The 18,875-nt window shown below is 43.6% G+C and overlaps 1 long non-coding RNA gene across 2 annotated transcripts in view; it reads right to left on the bottom strand.

Moving 5' to 3' along the window:
- Positions 1-3,871: 3,871 nt before the first annotated feature.
- Positions 3,872-18,875, bottom strand: part of LOC118362754 (uncharacterized) — a 49,809-nt gene continuing 34,805 nt past the window's right edge. For both annotated transcript variants that reach the window (XR_008070755.1, XR_004821260.2), the window contains exons 2-3: positions 4,867-4,978; positions 3,872-4,334 (exon numbers count right to left, since the gene is read on the bottom strand). This is a non-coding gene — a long non-coding RNA (uncharacterized LOC118362754). The remainder of the gene's footprint in view (positions 4,335-4,866; positions 4,979-18,875) is intronic.

The following is an 18,875-nucleotide window of genomic DNA, read 5'->3' as shown; positions in this document are numbered from 1 at the left end:
ATACAGCCATTTTACAGGAGCATGTCTTTTTACAGGCCCCACTCCTTACACACGATGTTGCATGTGAGCATGCTACCCATTACATGTATTCATGTACATGTATTACATGTATTCAGTTCAGAACATACTGTATAGGAAAGTGTATGACAATTAAGTATGATGATGAGTGTTGTTGTAAATCTGTCCTGAGTGCTCTTTTTGACTTGGCGGTATCGTATTGTCTATCTCCTTTAGTCATTACTGCCAGCTAGATGTGAGGAAAGCAATGGCTGTATATATGAACGGACAAAGCCTTTGATCACGTGACACCATTCATTCCTATTTGAAGACTCAATGGCACATTGAAGTCGGTTAAGAGTGGGTTTCATTGAGACACCACGTACGCAGTTTGAGCTACTCCAGGAAGTAAGTGACATTGCAGGCTGGCTCAGTGAGTTTTCAGCTGTTATCGTGACTGTTGTATACATTCCACTTCAGGACAAGAAAAATAACAAGCTGGCATTTAACGAACTGTATGAGGCTATAAACAAGCAAGAACACTTACATCTGGAGGCTGCTTTTCTAGTTGCTGTCAATTTTAATTCAACGTCATTAAGACACGTGAGGCCCAACTTCAATCAGCAAGTCTCCTTCGCCACTAGGTAAAGTCCTAGAACACTGTTATTCTACCCACAGGCAAGCATACAAGGCCCTCATTCGTCTGCCATTCGGCAAATCAGATCATGGCCCTGTAGTCCTGTTTACATGCAGAAACTCAAATAGGAAGTACCTTTGACTCGCGCTGTTGAGAAATGGTCACCAGAATCAGAGGTAATGTTACAGAACTGCTTTGCTAGCGCTGATTGGGAATATGTTTTGAGGCCCCGCCGATAACATCGACGAGCTAACCACCTCCGTCACCGGTTAAACTAAAGGACAGGGCTACCACACAGAGGGCTATCGCAGACAAGCCTGAGGCTGCAACTGAGGACAGGAAGAAATACAAGAAGTCCCGTTATGACCTCTGCAGAGCCATCAAACGGGCAAAAGGGCATCATAGGAATAAGGAGGATCGTATTACACCGGCTCCAACGCCCGCCGCATATGGCAGGGGCTACAGTCCATTACTAATTACAAAGGAAGACCCAGCCGTGATCTGCCCAACGATTCCTCTCCACCAGACGAACTCAATGCATTTTGTCCACGCTTTGACAATAACAACATTGTACTGGATGTGAGGGCCGCCACCGACCCAGAGGACTGGGTGATCTCGCTCTCTGAGGCCGAGGTGAGTAAGGTCTTTAATCAGGTCAACACCCCCAAGGACCAACGCTACTCCAGTGCGCGTTCTCAGCGCATGCGCAGAACAGCTGACAGGAATATTTACAGTATTTTTCAACCTCTCCTTGTCTCAGTCTGTAATCCCCACGTTTTAAGATGCCCACCATCATTCCTGTTCCCAAGATCTCTAAGGCTTCATGCCACAATGACTCACATCTGTGATCATGAAGTGCTTTGATGATGACACAATGAGACGGTGAGCACGCCCACATCGACGGGGCTGCAGGGGAGCGGGTCGAGAGCTCCAAGTTCCTCTGTGTCCAAATCACGAAGGACTTAAAATGGTCCACACACACCCGCACAGTCGTGAATAACCCCTCATGAGGTTGAAAAGGTTTGGCATGGGCCCTCAAATCCTCAAAATGTTCTACTGCTCTACTATTGAGAGCATCTTGACTGGCTGCATCACTGCTTGGTATGGCAACAGCACCACCCACAATTGCATAGCGCTACAGAGGATGGTGTGGACAGCCCAGTACATCACTGGGGCTGAGCTCCCTTCCATCCAGGACCTCTATATCAGGTGCTGTGAAAGGAAGTAACGGAAAATTGTTAAAGACTCCAGCCACCCAAGCCATAGACTGTTCTCTCTGCTTCCGCACGGCAAGTGGTGCCTGTGCTTCAAGTCTGACACCAACAGGCTCCTGAACAGCTTCTATCGCCAAGCCATAAGACTGCTAAATAGCTAACTAAACAGCAAATTGGCTACACAGACTGAGTTGACCCTGTCTGACCCTCTATATGGTATACTTACTTACTTACTTTCTCGTGTTCTTCTTACTTCTTATTTTTATATCACATGTGTTATTGTTCTACCTTATGCTAATTTTAGCATTACATTGTTATTTATTACTGCATTGTTGGGTTTAGAGTGTTCAATGAAGGTATTCCATTGTACATATGCACGTGACATTAATACATGAAACTTGAAACTTGCTGCCCCCTCAAATTAAAGGCTGACCGAAGTACTGCAGGCTGCCATTAGCAACATAATTGTCCTTATAACATCTTCTGTGTGCAATTTTTAAAGAATAAATTCAAGGACATACATCTGGTGTATTATAAGCAATTATTGGCACAATGATTGTCTTAGAATGTTTTATTTACTTACATGAAGATTGCCATTTTTCCATTCACTATAATGGGGGATCCTGTTTTCTCTTAGCAACGCCTGCAGTACTGCAGTCGGCCTTGAACTTCAGTGGTTTCAATGAGAGGGGCCAGTCATTCTCCCCTGAAGGTAAGGCCGATTTCCTGAACTGCTAAACCTTCACCTGTTGTAAAGATTTTTAAAGTCTCTACGTTAGCTGTATAAATATGTCCTGTGCAGATTTTCTCTGTTATTTAACATTAGGTGTGTTACAATCCCTTTGCACATGTTCACCTATCAAGACAGCAGTGGTAGTGTATCTGTGATGTTTTAGTTCTATCTTTCTCTGTGGGCAGGCTGGGCAGGGATGAAGCATTGGTCCGCAGCTGGAGTTCTTGCAAGTTCAGCAGGGCCAGTAGGATGGATAGGAGTGGCTCTCAGAGCTCATATGAAAGGCAGCCTGTCCTGTCCTTCTGACATTTCACATTTTGCACTCAAATCACCAACAGTTCTGCTGACATACACTACCCCAGCCAGTCAGCCACTAGGAGACCAGAGGGCACCTCTCAAAGGACAACTCCCTGCTACCAACAACAGACACGTTTTCAGTGTGAATTGTTATCGATAATATTTCATAAAAGGGGTTAAAATGTCCAAACTTCTATTCTACAGGTGTTGATTAGTTACAAAATAATTAGGTCCACAGGAAAAGGACTCGATCCCAAAAATCATGTTCAAGGATGGCTATTCAAACCAGGATCCATAAGAATAGTAGAAGTATAAATGTATCACATCGAAGATATCAATTTAGTTTTGTTATTCTGTTCCATTCCAGATTGCCTGTACACTTATGTCCCTCCTAGACCGACAGCAATCAGTAAGATTCTTGTCATAAAATGTCATAAGCATAAATTACAGCACCTCACCCAGTGTTTTGATGTATATTGAATTGTCTGTGTCTAAATCCATCACTATGCGAGGCTCTGTATGGGTGCAACAACTCACATTACGGCTGCAGCTGTTTATTATTGTCAATTTATCAGTGCTGTTTACTGGGGGATGCAACTTGCACCCATTTAGTCAAATGGAGATACATGAGCAATATAGAAAACTGAAAAATTACCACAGAAGGACAGAGGTCAGATGTGAAGTTCCAGTTCAAGGACTTCCTCCACTCTCACTTTCTCCTGTGAGCCAATTGGAGAAAAGGTATGTGACGTCTCATTTGTAGAAGATTAAACATTTCTGACACACTGGTTTCCCGGGGAATCTAGTGGCATCTAGGGACCCAGAGACGAGTTGTTTACTCCGTGTCTTACTGCTACTGCAATAAAACTGTCTGGTTTATCGTGACACACTTTACAGAATCCAAACGTCAGAGCTCCCTGTGCCGTGCAATTATTCCGGCCACAGTATGCATCTTTAATAACATACGATGAAAAGCAATCAAGCCGTGTGGTGTTCCTATAAAAAGCTAATATTACCATATGAGAGAGGGCTTTTCATTGGTATTCTTTAAAACACATTTTAAAGAGTCTCTAGCATGTGTTGCCAAAATGTACAATGCAAGATGTAGATATTCTGCGTTCAACAATTATTCTCAAAGGTGTAAAAAAAAAGCATCTTTCAACAGTGATACATATATAAATTACACTATACCATTGTACTCACGCATTCAAGCAGTCCAACAGTCAAAGATTATACATTCACATATGGGCTGAGAGAAATGACACAGACAGAAAATGTTGGGTGAGACTTCTGAGGGCACCGGGGGCTTTTTGAAGTGAGAACCACAGTGAAGGTTCCAAAGTCCATCTGGGCCCAATCAGGGTTGCGGGTTCAGGCTGTCGCCAGGGAGATCAGAAGCACAATCCCACAAGACATCTCACGATCACCCAACTCAAGTTGCATTCTGAGAGAGAGACTGTGGGAGAGAGGAAGGAGGGGTGCAGAACGACAAGCAGCCTTGCTAGTGTCTCGTATTTTACAGCAGTTGTTTCAGTACTTGTTATTCATGTTCTGGGGATCCAAGGCCAAAAATATCACAGGCAAAAGCGCTGAATGAACAGCTTGACCATTGTGCCCCGCAGAAAAGGTGGCAATTAATCAAAATCTGTCGTTTTTTACCTTTATTCCCCTTCGTCTGCTTTTTCTTATTTTAACATAAAGTTGAGTGCCATGTGAAAGTCTGACCACTGTATTTGTAGAATAATAAAGCGGATCATTGTTAAATGACTAATAACTGTCAAACTTTGCTCTGAATCGCTTTCTTCTCTCTGCAGCTGTTAGCAAAGATAAAGTGGTGGTCTTCTAAAGAAACATATGGAAACTTGAATTGAAAAATGTCCCTCATTAAGCCTTTAGCCAACTGCTGTCAGAGTCAGACTGGCCCCGTGCTGGTGACCTAGGAGTTTGACAGCAGTCCGCTTTACTCAGACACTCAATATATCACTCACTTTGAGGCAATAGGCTGTGTGCTGGCAGGAATCGGCAGAGATTCAGCACTCATGTGGATTAATTAATTACTCCGGAAATGTTAACAAGGTCATCCCCGTCCTCTGTCGGGAACTGTGGAAGAGGTCAGAACTTGTCATTAAAATACCTCGGTCGATGCTGTCTTTTAGATTCAAACATTGAGTAACATTTTGCAGTGCTGCATTATGTCACCAACATACAACAATAATATACAACAACAAACCAACATACATTGCAAAGGTATTCACCCCCTTGGTGTTTTTCCTATTTTGTTGCATTACAACCTGTAATTTATATGGATTTTTATTTGGATTTCATGTAATGGACATACACAAAATAGTCCAAATTGGCGAAGTGAACAAATTCCAAAAAAGAAGAAATGTAAAAGTGGTGCGTGCATATGTATTCACCCACCTTTGCTATGAAGCCCCTAAATAAGATCTGGTGCAACCAATTACCTTCAGAAGTCACATAATTTGTTAAATAAAGTCCACCTGAGTGCAATCTAAGTGTCACATGATCTGTCACATGATCTCAGTATATATACACACACCTCTTCTGAAAGACCCCAGAGTCTGCCACACCACTAAGCAAGGGGCACCACCAAGCAAGTGGCACCATGAAGACCAAGGAGCTCTCCAAACAGGTCAGAGACAAAGTTTTAGAGAAGTACAGATCATACAGAGGTTGGGTTATAAAAAAATATCAGAAACTTTGAACATCCCACAGAGCACCATTAAATCCATCATCAAAAAATTGAAAGAATATGGCATCACAACAAACCTGCCAAGAGAGGGCCGCCCGCTAAAACTCACAGACCAGACAAGGAGGGCATTAATTAGAGAGGCAACAAAGATACCAAAGATAACCCTGAAGGAGCTGCAAAGCTCCACAGCGGAGATTGAGGTATCTGTCCATAGCACCACTTTCATCCATACACTCCACAGAGCTGGGCTTTATGGAAGTGGCCAGAAAAAAAGCCATTGATTAAAGAAAAAAATAAACAAACACATTTGGTGTATGCCAAAGGGCATGTGGGAGACTCCCCAAACATATGGAAGAAGGTACTCTGGTCAGATGAGACTAAAATTTAGCTTTTTGCCCATCAAGGAAAATGTTATGTCTGGCGCAAACCCAACACCATCACCCCGAGAACATCATCCCCACAGAGAAGCATGGTGGTGGCAGCATCATGCTGTGGGGATGTTTTTCATCGGTAGGGACTGGGAAACTGGTCAGAATTTAAGGAGTGATGGATGGCGCTAAAAACAGGGAAATTCTTGAGGGAAACCTGTTTCAGTCTTCGAAGAAATTTGAGACTGGGTTGGAAGTTCACCTTCCAGCAGGACAATGACACTAATTATGCTGCTAACGCACACTTGAGTGGTTTAAGAGGAAACATTTAAATATCTTGGAATGGCCTAGTCAAAGCCCAGACCTCAATCCAATTGAGAATCTGTGGTTTGACTTAAAGATTGCTGTACACCAGCGGAACCCATCCAACTTGAAAGAGCTTTAGCAGTTTTGCCTTGAAGAATGGGCAAAAATCCCAGTGGCTAGATGTGCCAAGCTTATAGAGACATACCCCAAGAGACTTTTAGCTGTAATTGCTGCATAAAGGTGCCTCTACAAAGTATTGGCTTTGGAGGGGGGTAGTTATGCATGCTCAAGTTCTGTTTTTTGTTCTATTTCCTGTTTGTTTCACACCCCAACAAAATATTTTGCATCTTCAAAGTGGTAGGCATGTTGTGTAAATCAAATGATACAAACCCCCCAAAATCAATTTTAAGTCCAGGTTGTAAGTTAACAAAATAAGGAAAATGCCAAGGGGGTGAATACGTTCGCAAGCCACTGTAAACGGCAAACAGGCATCAAGGGTGTTGTTGTCTAGTAGTCTAAATTCAAAAGTGACAAAGCTCTGGAAAATGACAAGGCTCTCAGTCTGGCCTCGAACCACTAAACCCATAACACATTACACAAATTCCTTTCAATCATTGCATGTCGCCTCTCGGTTTCAGAAAAGTTATTCTGTTTACAAAAAGCAATTCATGTCATTGCTTTGCCCTCACTTTCATGTTGTGCCAATGCAAAGGATATCATAGAAAGTACAGTGAGCAATGAAGCTACATATTCCAAATAACATAAATCAATTTCTAATCCAACAATCTAATTGAAGAACAATGTGTTCATTTTAACCGAAATACAAAACATCTACAGGAAATGTCTTTGTTCAATGTGTGCTGATTGCATTTGTAACTGATGCCGGATGTTTTGTTTAAGTGTGAAATAAGGCAAAGGTCTTTCAAAAAAGGTGAAATTTAGATGTGTTTGCACAAGGTCATCTATACGTAACTGTCGCTGGAGGGTGTGCATGCTTTCCTTCTATGTTCTTATTATTGAGCATGTGTGGGACCTTCACACCCATTAAGCAAGCTACTGCAGAACCTTGGAGTGAAGCAGGACAGGCTCATTGGCAGAAGGTGGCGAAACCAGCCAGACCTCGGAGGAAACATCTGTCCTGTGAGTGTGTGTCAGATTGAGCTGGAGACCCCCACGGTCCAATGGATCACTGTAAAAGCTAACAGCTCCAGAGAAACTGTGTTAATTCTCCCCACATTGATGTGGTTGGGAGGAGGAGAAGGATGACTTAGGAACATGTGGGATAGAGGGGATTGGAGAAGGGAATTATGTAGGCAAGAGCAGCAGTGAATATGGAGATTTTCTCAAGGACAAAGACTTCTAGTTCTTCTATGCTGTACTGCTGAATACAGCGTGTTATATTCACATTGTTATGGCCTTTAATTTGGTTCATTTCACATTTCAAAGCAGCTATTATTTTTTCAACTCTGGCATCTTGCTGGGCAGAGGTAGTTTATGCGTGCAGCATCTCTGATGTGGTGTGTGTATGTACATGTACCTATGTTTCCGTTTTGGCAGCGTTCTGGGAGTGTCCAGCTCAGTGACTGGTAACCACCAGTCTGTGTTGAGCGGGAACTTTTAAACGGCACCTGATGTCTGATGGGAACCCAGCAGAGCAAAAGACAAACAGTGATGATCTCTGTGTTTTTATGTAAGTGTGGTGTGAGGTCAGCTGACAGAAGACTGGCCCTCTTGTCATGACAAGGTCAAACATATGAATGCTGTCTGGGAATTGAAAGGGAATGAACCTGGACTGAGAGTTTAAAAAAAGCTGCACTAGAGGTGAGGTGGGAGAAAGATTGGCTAGGCTATATGCAATGTTTTTCTCCAGGGTGAATGTATCACCTGTACACAGAACAGCAACGTAGACAGGGTTATTTTTTATTTACGTCAGTAAAAGGTGAAAAAGTCCAGTGTGATATTTTTTGTCAACTGTGCTGCTGTGTGCACCCTTTTAAAATTTAAACCAGACTTTAATTGTGATTGATCCTCTGTAGCTCAATTGGCAGTGCATGGCACTTGCAATGTCAGAATAGTGGGTTCAATTCCTGGAACCAACTGTATGTGGAATGTATGCATGTATTACCGTAAGTAGCTTTGAATAAAAATGTCTGCTAAATATATATTATTATAATGAATAGCACTCAATGATAAATCCTTTACACGATTTCTACGATAACAATAAATAGCTATAAGCTAAAGCCTGAGAAAATACAATCAGAACTGGTTTCCAAACTCATTCTATCTTGTTTTGACCTGGTCAACATCGACTACTGGCAGGTGTAAACCTGGCTGACACTTACAGCGCAGGAAGGACTTTGAAAAAGCCATTATTTCCATTGCCCGGTTCATGTTCCATGACACCCATGGCTGTTGAATCTTCCCCCCAGGAAGGAGTAGTTTGAGATTCCATAACAATGTGAAAAATTGTGATTTCCAGAGCCAGTCCAGCGGCCCTCTTAAAGGCGCTAAACGGGGCCATCACTCTGATGTACTTAGCCCGTCCTCCATCAACACAAGTTGACAGTGGAGCCTTGAATCTTGAAATATGCCCTTTCACACAGCTCCGGCTGAGGAGGGGTCCAAGGATTTGCACATTTCCCTGTTTACTTGGTCGCAACAAACCTTGCCGCTCTCTCTAGGGAAAAAGCAGAAACACGATTGAGCTGTTTGTCATTTCCATTCCCCACATCAATCCCAGCCGATCTAGGCCTCAGTAAGGAGAGGGACAGGGGTCTGGGCTGCCAGATCGCTGCAGTGAAGGTGGCACAGCTCTCTGAGTCATTATATAGAGAGGCATCCTGAGGGCTACAGCGAGGAGACAGATGGCTGCTGAAGCCATGCCCAAGCCAGGCTGAAATCTGCTTAAATGAGTTCTGGAAATTAAATGTAATAGGACCTAAAACCCCATGCACTGGATGGCTTGTGCATCAACAGTAATGACTTCAGAAGGACTTAGAAATACAGCATACGAGAATACATTAATTTAATCTAAAGTAATGTCTTAGCAACACTGTGCTTGTAAGAAGTACATGCAATTCAAGGCACAAATTAAAAGATAACGTATCAAGTTATTATTGATGATTTTTAATAAATACCAACTCTCATTGATCAGCCACCAGTAAGCAAATTATAAACACAGTTGTTTTCTGGCACTTGTCACAATGTTTTGACTTTTACAAAAATGCAGCCAACAATGGAGGTAATAACCCAATGTTAACTGAGCAAAGTCATGAGACGTATTGGGAAGAAAGTTCCAAATGAATTCAAATGGATTGGCTTAAACAAGGCAAGGCTGACAGTTCCCTTCCTTGTCCCTTTTCCCTATCCAGTTGGAGAGACATTGGGATGTCTTGGAGCATGAAATGAAATATTATAAACTGCCATCATTGAATTGTATCCCATTCTCTGGGAAAACCATGATGACTAAAACAGGAAAAGGGCAGGGAGGATTAACAGTTTAAGTCTTATTTACAGGAAGACAAACTGAGCCATAAAATGGCCTGTGTCTCTGATGGGTTTATCAATGTAAAGTTTGCATTTTACTGACAGCGTTTTAGCAACATGAAGTATTTTTTTTTTCTTCTTTAAAGCATATACACCCCCAGGAAGAATATGACACCTTAACTTTCCTTTTCAGACAAGCTAGCACTTAGATATGGTCATTAAATTCATTGTTATGTTTGGGAATTATGTAGATCAAGGCATTTGTGAAAGTTCTAAAGCAACATAGAGTGGGAAAGTGCCCGTGCGTTTGGACAATTAATAGACACTGCAGTAAATAAAACCTGTCTCATCCACGACCAGAGTCTACATAGACCGGTTCTCCATAGCCAATCAGAGCTACAATAGGTCGTTACACAAATATGCCATGTGTCACACGAGCCTGCCATCATTCAATTTGAACTGGACTGTTCACAGCCTGTAGCAACAGCGTGACTTTGGATCACTCGAACGCATTTGCAAAAAGCAACAAAATAGACCCGAATTGATTTCTGCAAATACGTAAATACAATGGGAGTCCTCTTACATTTGGGAACTTTGCAGTCCAATTGATCAAACAACCGTTAACCTCTTGGAGATAGGGCTGAATACTGCCCCCTTTGGAGGAAGTGCGTGCCCATAGTAAACTGAAAATATTTTTTCCCAAAATTGCTAATATATGCATATAATAATTATTATTGAATAGAAAACACTCTAAAGTTTCTAAAACCGTTTAAATTACGTCTGTATGTAAAGCAGAACTCTCAGGGCAGCCTTTCTCCCAAACTCTCTCTTGTCAAGAGAAAAGTTGGGTCAACTTTGACGTCATCGCCCCCACCCTTCCCAGGCAGCTACCGATCTGGGAACAGTATGTATTTGTTCAGCGCGATGCCTGCTTTCAAATGGCGCATTCATTGTGAGAATCTCGCGAGCCCTCGTCGTTTGGCGGGCTGAAATGTTCGAGTCACTCTCAAATACATGCACTCTATTGCGCGCGGCCGATTTGGGGCACATTCTTTTCCAAGAAACACCAATTGAAGGCGGTTTGTCTGTTCACGCTGATCATTGTTTTACATGTTAAAAACATCATAAAGCTCGATTCTGCACATAGTTTGACCAGTTTAGTCGACATATAATATGTAATTTTGAAGTTTTGATGCGCAAGAGTGCGGGACCAGAAGTCATTTTGGGTGCATTTCAGCTGAAGCTGTTAGCATATACAGAGACACACAACGTGAAACCAAACGATGTATTGGGTAAGTATGACTCCTTCTACGTCTTCTGATCGAAGAACATCAAAGGTAATGGAATATTTAGGTGGTTATTTTGGGTTTCTGTGGACTCCAAACGTAGAGGAGACATACTGCTAATATCTGAGCACCGACTCATAGTATAGCCTAGTGAACGAATTCTGTAATGTTAAAAATAAATGTTATACAGCGGTTGCATTAAGAAGAAGTGTATCTTTGTAACTATATGTAGAACATGTATATTTAGTCATGTTTATTGCTTGTTATCTGACGTTATCTGTCGGAGCAATCATCATTTCTCCGTACATTTGGGTAGCATTTTTTGAAAATGTCGTCATTGTAAACAGAGATTTATGGATATAAATGGCATATTATTGAAAAATAAATAAATGCATTGTGTAACATGTACTATTACTGTCATCTGATGAAGATTTTCAAAAGGTTAGTGAATGATTTATTTTTTAATCCTGCTTTTATAATTTTATATTTTCTGGGACAAAATGGCTGCCTCTCGTCTTTTGTTTCGGTGGTGGTCTAATATAAATATGTGCTATGTTTTCACCGTAAAACATTTTTGAAATCTGACTTGCTGGGTAGATGAACAAGGTGTTTATCTTTCATTTGAGATATTGGACTTGTTAATGTGTGGAGGTTAAATATTTCTAAGAATATTATTTTGCATTTTGCGTTATGGTAATGAGCTTGAGCCGTAGTCACGATCCCGGATCCGGGATGGGTCGCCGCAAGATTAAAAGGTATGCGCTCCCTCGGTTATGCACACCAACAACAACAAGATCAACAACTAATGCTAACTGGAGCTAGATGAGCTAAAATCTAAACGAAGGAACATTAGATAAACCCTCTCAAACTTATTCAGCTAGTTGGTCATTGATAAATGCACTTATAAACGATGGGGAATAGTAGCCTGCTCGTCCTCCTGCTGCTTGCCTGCCAATGCATGCTTGCACTCTGCGTTCGTCAATACAGAGCATTGTCTGTTTGTAAATTCAGAGTGTTTCACTCTCCTAGCGTTTTAGAACGCACGCTGCACTATTGACACTGGATGCTATGGCCGAGGAGTAGGATTGATCCGAGCATTCCTCACAATGGCACCCAAGCTAACTGGCTAAAGTTGGCTAACTTGCTAGCTACTTCCAGACACAAATGAGAGAACACCTCACTCTGACCATTTTTTTCGCCCTAGCAGAACCGTTTACATGTTATCTGGAGCGTTAGTGACTAACTGTGCTGTAGGCAACAATTAAATTACTTTTTTCCTCAAACTTTTCATGACACTGGTCATATTCAGCGGGTGTTGCGCCTTTTGTAAATTCATCAGTTATTCTGTGCACTGGCACACTCAGACAAGAGTTCTCTGAAATCAGAGTAGATAGCCAGAGTGAATTTACAAACGCAAGAGATATGCTAACTGGATAAGTCATTCAAGTTCAGCATAGCTAGACAGCAAAGCGATTCACATTTCTTGCTAGCTAATCAAATGACACCTGCATATCTAGCTGTTGCCACCGAAAAACGAGGAGGGGAAAAAGTTGGTCACTCACCCAGTCCTCCAAGGACATGACATCCTCCCAGCAGCTAGCTAACTTTAGGCTCAGTGTTTTTTTTTCATTTTTAAAATATATTTTTTTACCTTGCTACATAAATAGATTTGCTACCCTATTAGCCACGTTATGACTGACTTGTGATCATTTCCCTCGCTATGTTTGATCGTCTTGACATACCCAGCCTTAGTTATATTAGTCCGTTTTTATCCAAAATATTGCGTCACTGAAACGGTGCATCCTGAATGGGTGGAGGCAGCAAACAATGTACCAGGCCAGCTGTGATTTACGACCTGAGAGGACATTTTTGGGGACTACCAAGAAAGGTATTAGTGAATTGTCCTAATGCATTGAAATACATCCATTTATTCTGCCAACGATGCCTTACTGTACGTCATGGAAGTTTTAGTCAAATCGAATAAAACACGTTTTAAACCTCTTAAAGTTGGTTTTGTAGTATAAACGAGGAATTATGATTGTCTGTTTTATATCTGCAAGTCAATTAAAACGCTGTCAGTTCCACTTTAAAATGTCTTTATTAGGCCAATTTTTTTGTGGGGGGGACTTTCTTCCCAATAACTTTATTTCCTTATCTGAGTCTCGTGACTTTGCTCAGTTAACGTTGGATTACTACCTCCGTTGTCTGCATTTTGTAAAAGTCAAAACATTGTGGCAATTGCCAGAAAAACACGGGGTTAATAATTTGCTTACTGGTAGTTGATCAGAGTTGGTATTTATAAGTCATCAATAACAACTTCATAACTTATCATTTAAGGAGTCAAAGTAGTGCCTTGAATTGTATGTACTTTTTTATAAGCAACAATGTGCTAAGACATTACAATGGATTTACTGAATGTATTCTTAAATCAGGGAAAGTATGTTGTATTTCTAAGTCATTACTGTTGATTCTCAGTCTTGAGCAGGGCACAAGCCCTTCAGTGGATGGGGTTTAATGGCATGATATAATTTGCACTCTGCCTAAGAGGGAAAGAAACCATTTTGTATGTGACTTTGGTTAGATTTTTCTTTCTCCACAGGAATTCCCACTCATCATCCACTTCCTGATTGGAAGGTGACCAGAGCGACCCCTTCTGTGAGGGAGGTTTGGGTGAGGGAGAGCGTTCACAGCAAAGGCTAAAAGTGCACAGGCTAAGCTATATAGCCCCTTGAGTGTGCCTTCACCATCCCCATGTGGCTCTTACTCAATGTGTTTACCTGCCACACCGTGGCTGTCACATATACTCCCACTCCGGCCTCTAGGTCATCAGGCTGCTGATTATCCCTCACACCTGTCACCATCGGCAAGCGCACCAGCGACCTCATGACACTCACCTGGACTCCATCACCTCCTTGATTATCTTCCCTATATCTGTCACTCCGCTTGGTTCTTTCCACAGGTGTTATTGACTCTGTTCCATGTCGGTGCCTTGTCTGTGTTTCATGTTTGTTTTATTTACACTCACTCCCTGTACTTGCTTCCTGACTCTCAGCGCACTTGTTACAGTGGCCCATTGGCCTACTTTCCATCCCAACCTTTACAAGAGCTCAGACTGGGAAGAAACCTCCATCAGAATGCATTAAAATATGAGCTACTGCATATAGCTTCTCTCATTTGTCTATTCAGTTTAATCTCTCCACTCAAGACTTTTGACAGTTCTCATTTGTTTATTAAAAATTGTCCAATATTTGACTAATTTTCACTCCTTTTTGCCCATCATTGATCACACAGCTTTCTGTCCAGTTAAGCATGATATATATACTGTAGGTCACTTCCACTTTTTGAAAAACACCTTGATGTCATTGAGCACCCAATTAGAATGCCAGTGTGGCGCCGGTCCTTTGGAGACTAAGGTCATGCCAGTGTGCACCATGGGAGCTCTCATCAGAATGCATATCGCTCCAATCATCTTATTTAACCTTAATTTAAAATTCCAAAATGCCATCTTTGTTTCCCAAGTGGATGTGATTGTCTACACACTGGGCAAAAACTGGTTGCCTCAATGTTGTTTCTACATGACTTCAAACAAAACATGTAATGTGATGACGTTGAATCAACATGGAAAACTGATTGGATTTGCAAAAAGTCATCAACACAAGGGATTTTTTTCCCAACCAACTTTTAACCTAAATCCAACAACACCGTGACTTTTTAAATTTCATGATGAATCCATGTTAGCTGGCAACTCAACCAAATGACAATCAAAACTAGACGTGGAACTGAGGTCTGTGTCCAGTGGGTATTCTCCACGGACTCCAGAGGATGTAACAAAGCCCCTGCATCTGCCCTTTAGGAACTTTGTATTTCTGGGGTCTGTCACGCCTTGGTCTTAGTATTTTGTGTTTTCTTTAATTATTTGTTCAGGCCAGGGTGTGACATGGGGTTTTTGTATTGTCGTATTGGGGTTTTTGTAGGCATTGGGATTGTGGTTGATTAGGGGTGTGTCTCGTATAGGCTTGGCTGCCTGAGGTGGTTCTCAATCAGAGTCAGGTGATTCTTGTCGTCTCTGATGGGGAACCGTATTTAGGTAGCCTGGGTTTCACTTTGTATTTCGTGGGTGATTGTTCCTGTCTCTGTGTAGTGTTCACCAGATAGGCTGTAATAGGTTTCGCGTTCCGTTTGTTGTTTTGGTATTTATCAGTTATTTCATGTATCGTTCCATTTTTTCTTCATTAAAGACATGAGTAACCACCACGCTGCATTTCGGTCCGACTTTCTTTCGACAAACGAAGAACGCCGTTACAGAATCACCCACCACACATGGACCGAGCAGCGTGTTAACAGGCAGCGACAGCATGAACAGCGAAGGGAGGACGTTATGGACAGCAGAAGTATGGAGTATACTACGTGGGAAGAAATAGACAGGTGGGCGGTCGACCCAGAGAGAGTGCCGGAGCCCGCCTGGGATTCGCTGGAGCAGTGCGAAGAGGGCTATAGGAGAATGGAGTCGAAGAGAAAGACACAGCGGCGCAGAGCGAAACCCGAAAGTCACCCCCAAATATTTATTGGGTGAGGGCTCAGAGGGAGAGTGGCTGAGTCAGGAGTCAGACCTGAGCCAACTCTCCCTGTTAATCGTGAGGAGCAGCTGCAGTGGGAGAGGCTGCACCACTTGGAGAATTGGACATGGGAGGAAGAACTGGACGGAAAAGGACCCTGGGCTCAGCCTGGTGAATATCGCCGCCCCAAGGAGGAACTAGAGGCGGCTAAAGCGGAGAGGCGCTGGTATGAGGAGGCAGCACGGCGACGTGGATGGAAGCCCGAAAAGCAGCCCCAAAAAATTATTGGGGGGGGGCTTACAGGGAGTATGGCTATGCCAGGTAGGAGACCTGCGCAAACTCCTTGTGCTTACCGGGGGCTAGAGAGACCGGGCAGGCACCGTGTTATGCTATGGAGCGCACAGTGTTTCCAGTGCGGGTGCATAGCCCGGTGCAGTTCATACCAGCCCTTCGTATTGGCCGGGCTAGAGTGGGCATCGAGCCAGGTAAGGTTGGGCAGGCTCGGTGCTCAAGAGCTCCAGTGCGCCTGCACGGTCTGGTCTATCCAGAGCCAACTCTCCTTGTTCATCGTGAGGAGCCAAGGAGGAGACCAGAACCAGAGCCGGTGTTAGAGGTGAGCGAAGCAGAGACTGTGAAGGAGTTAATGGGGAAAGTGGAGGAGAGAGTAATGAGGGAGTTGCTAGTATGGTGCTATAGGTACGATATTCGTCCGACGGAGCGTGTCGGGGATTTAATGGCACCTGGGTCAGCGCTCCATACTCGTCCTGAGGTGCGTGTTAGTCGGCTGGTGAAAAATGTGCCAGCCTCACGCACTAGGCATCCTTTGTACCTACCTAGCCTTGCACGTCCTGTGCCAGTCCTGCTCTCAGGCTCTCCAGTACACCTTCACGGTCCAGTCCATCCTGTGCCACCTTCACACACCAGTCCTCTGGTAGCAGCTCCCCGCACCAGGCTTCCTGTGCATGTCGTCGATCCTGTAGCACCAGTTCCAGCACCACGCACCAGGCCATCAGTGCGCCTCGCCTGTTCAGCACAGCCAGAGCCTTCCTTCCCTCCTGCGCTGTCGGAGCCTCCTGCCTGTTCGGAGCAGCCTGAGCTGTCAGTCTGCATGAAGCAGCCAGAGCTGTCAGTCTGCATGAAGCAGCCAGAGCTGTCAGTCTGCATGAAGCAGCCAGAGCTGTCAGTCTGCAAAGATCTGCCAGTCTGCAAGGAGCTGTCAGTCTGCAAGGAGCTGTCAGTTTGCAAGGAGCTGTCAGTTTGCAAGGAGCTGCCAGTCTGCAGGGTGCTGTCAGCCTGCATGGAGCAGTCAGAGCTGTCAGTCTGCATAAAGCAGCCAGACCTGTCAGTCTGTATGAAGCAGTCAGAGCTGTCAGTCTGTATGAAGCAGCCAGAGCTGTCAGTCTGCATGAAGCAGCCAGAGCTGTCAGTCTGCATGAAACAGCCAGAGCTGTCAGTCTGCAAGAAGCAGCCAGAGCTGTCAGTCTGCAAAGAGCTGCCAGTCTGCAAGGAGCTGTCAGTCTGCAAGGAGCTGTCAGTCTGCAAGGAGCTGTCAGCCTGCATGGAGCAGCCAGAGCTGTCAGTCTGCAAGGAGCTGTCAGTCTGCAAGGAGCTGCCAGTCTGCATAGAGCAGCTAGATCCGCCAGTCAGCCATGATCTTCTAGATCTGCCAGTCAACCAGATTATTCCAGATCTACCAGTCAACCAGTCTCTTCCAGATCTGCCAGTCTGCATAGAGCAGCTAGATCCGCCAGTCAGCCATGATCTTCTAGATCTGCCAGTCAACCAGATTATTCCAGATCTACCAGTCAACCAGTCTCTTCCAGATCTGCCAGTCTGCATAGAGCAGCTAGATCTGCCAGTCAACCAGAATCTTCCAGATCTGCTAGTCAACCAGAATCTTCCAGATCCGCCAGCCAGCCAGGATCTCCCGGAGCCTACTACCTGCCTGAGCTTCATCTCAGTACTGGGCTATCTCTCAGTACTGGGCTTCCCCTCAGTCCCGAGCTGCCCCTCAGTCCCGAGCTGCCCCTCAGTCCCGAGCTGCCCCTCAGTCCCGAGCTGCCCCTCAGTCCCGAGCTGTCCCTCAGTCACGAGCTGCTCCTCAGTTCAGTTGGGTTCTGGGTGAGGACTATTAGGCCATGGTCGGCGGCGAGGGTGGATTATCCCAGGACGCGAAGGGGAGGAACTATGACTTTAATGGAGTGGGGTCCACGTCCCGAGCCGGAACCGCCACCATGGACAGACGCCCACCCGGACCCTCCCTATGGTTTTGAGGTGCGTCCGGGAGTCCGCACCTTAGGGGGGTTCTGTCACGCCTTGGTCTTAGTATTTTGTGTTTTCTTTAATTATTTGTTCAGGCCAGTGTGTGACATGGGGGTTTTTGTATTGTCGTATTGGGTTTTTTGTAGGCATTGGGATTGTGGTTGATTAGGGGTGTGTCTAGTATAGGCTTGGCTGCCTGAGGCGGTTCTCAATCAGAGTCAGGTGATTCTTGTTGTCTCTGATGGGAAACCGTATTTAGGTAGCCTGGGTTTCACTTTGTATTTTGTGGGTGATTGTTCCTGTCTCTGTGTAGTGTTCACCAGATAGGCTGTAATAGGTTTCACGTTCCGTTCCGTTTGTTGTTTTGGTATTTATTAGTTATTTCATGTATCGTTCCGTTTTTTCTTCATTAAAGACATGAGTAACCACCACGCTGCATTTCGGTCTGACTTTCTTTCGAAAAACGAAGAACGCCGTTACAGGGTCGTGTTTCCTTCCTAACATGATTTGAAACATTTTCCCAGCACAAAGTGACATTAGTGCAGTTTTTGTGTTGCTCTGTCTGTCAAAATTAGTTAGCCGGAAAAAATGTTAACAGCAAGCTCATCGAAAGGGAAAACGATGTTACTGAGCATTTTGTTTAAAAAAAAAAACAATTTTCCTTAATTTGCATAATAATCAAATTAACGCAATGGATTTCATGTAAATTACTGGAGACAAATATTAATCATTGAAATATATTCTGTACATGTATATCAGTGCAAAGTGTATATTTGCTAGACCCATGGTGTTCTCTGCAGAGGATTGTTAATGACTAGACTGCCTCTCCATGCTATTCTATCATAGAATACTTCATGACAAAGTAACCCATCCACAACATTTTAAAATACATTACTCATGATAAATGTACTTTTCCTTTTTTGGAATCCATTTGCTATCTATGCCCTTTCCGAGAATAAACTTAAACATGTGGTTGAATGTGGTTAAACAGGTTGGGAGAGTCAAACATGATTGTAGGCA

The sequence above is a fragment of the Oncorhynchus keta genome, chromosome 2, assembly GCF_023373465.1.
Source record: "Oncorhynchus keta strain PuntledgeMale-10-30-2019 chromosome 2, Oket_V2, whole genome shotgun sequence".
NCBI classification, from domain to species: Eukaryota; Metazoa; Chordata; class Actinopteri; order Salmoniformes; family Salmonidae; genus Oncorhynchus; species Oncorhynchus keta.
The sequence above is the reverse complement of the archived record's forward strand: the minus strand, read 5'-3'. Positions and strand labels throughout refer to the sequence as shown.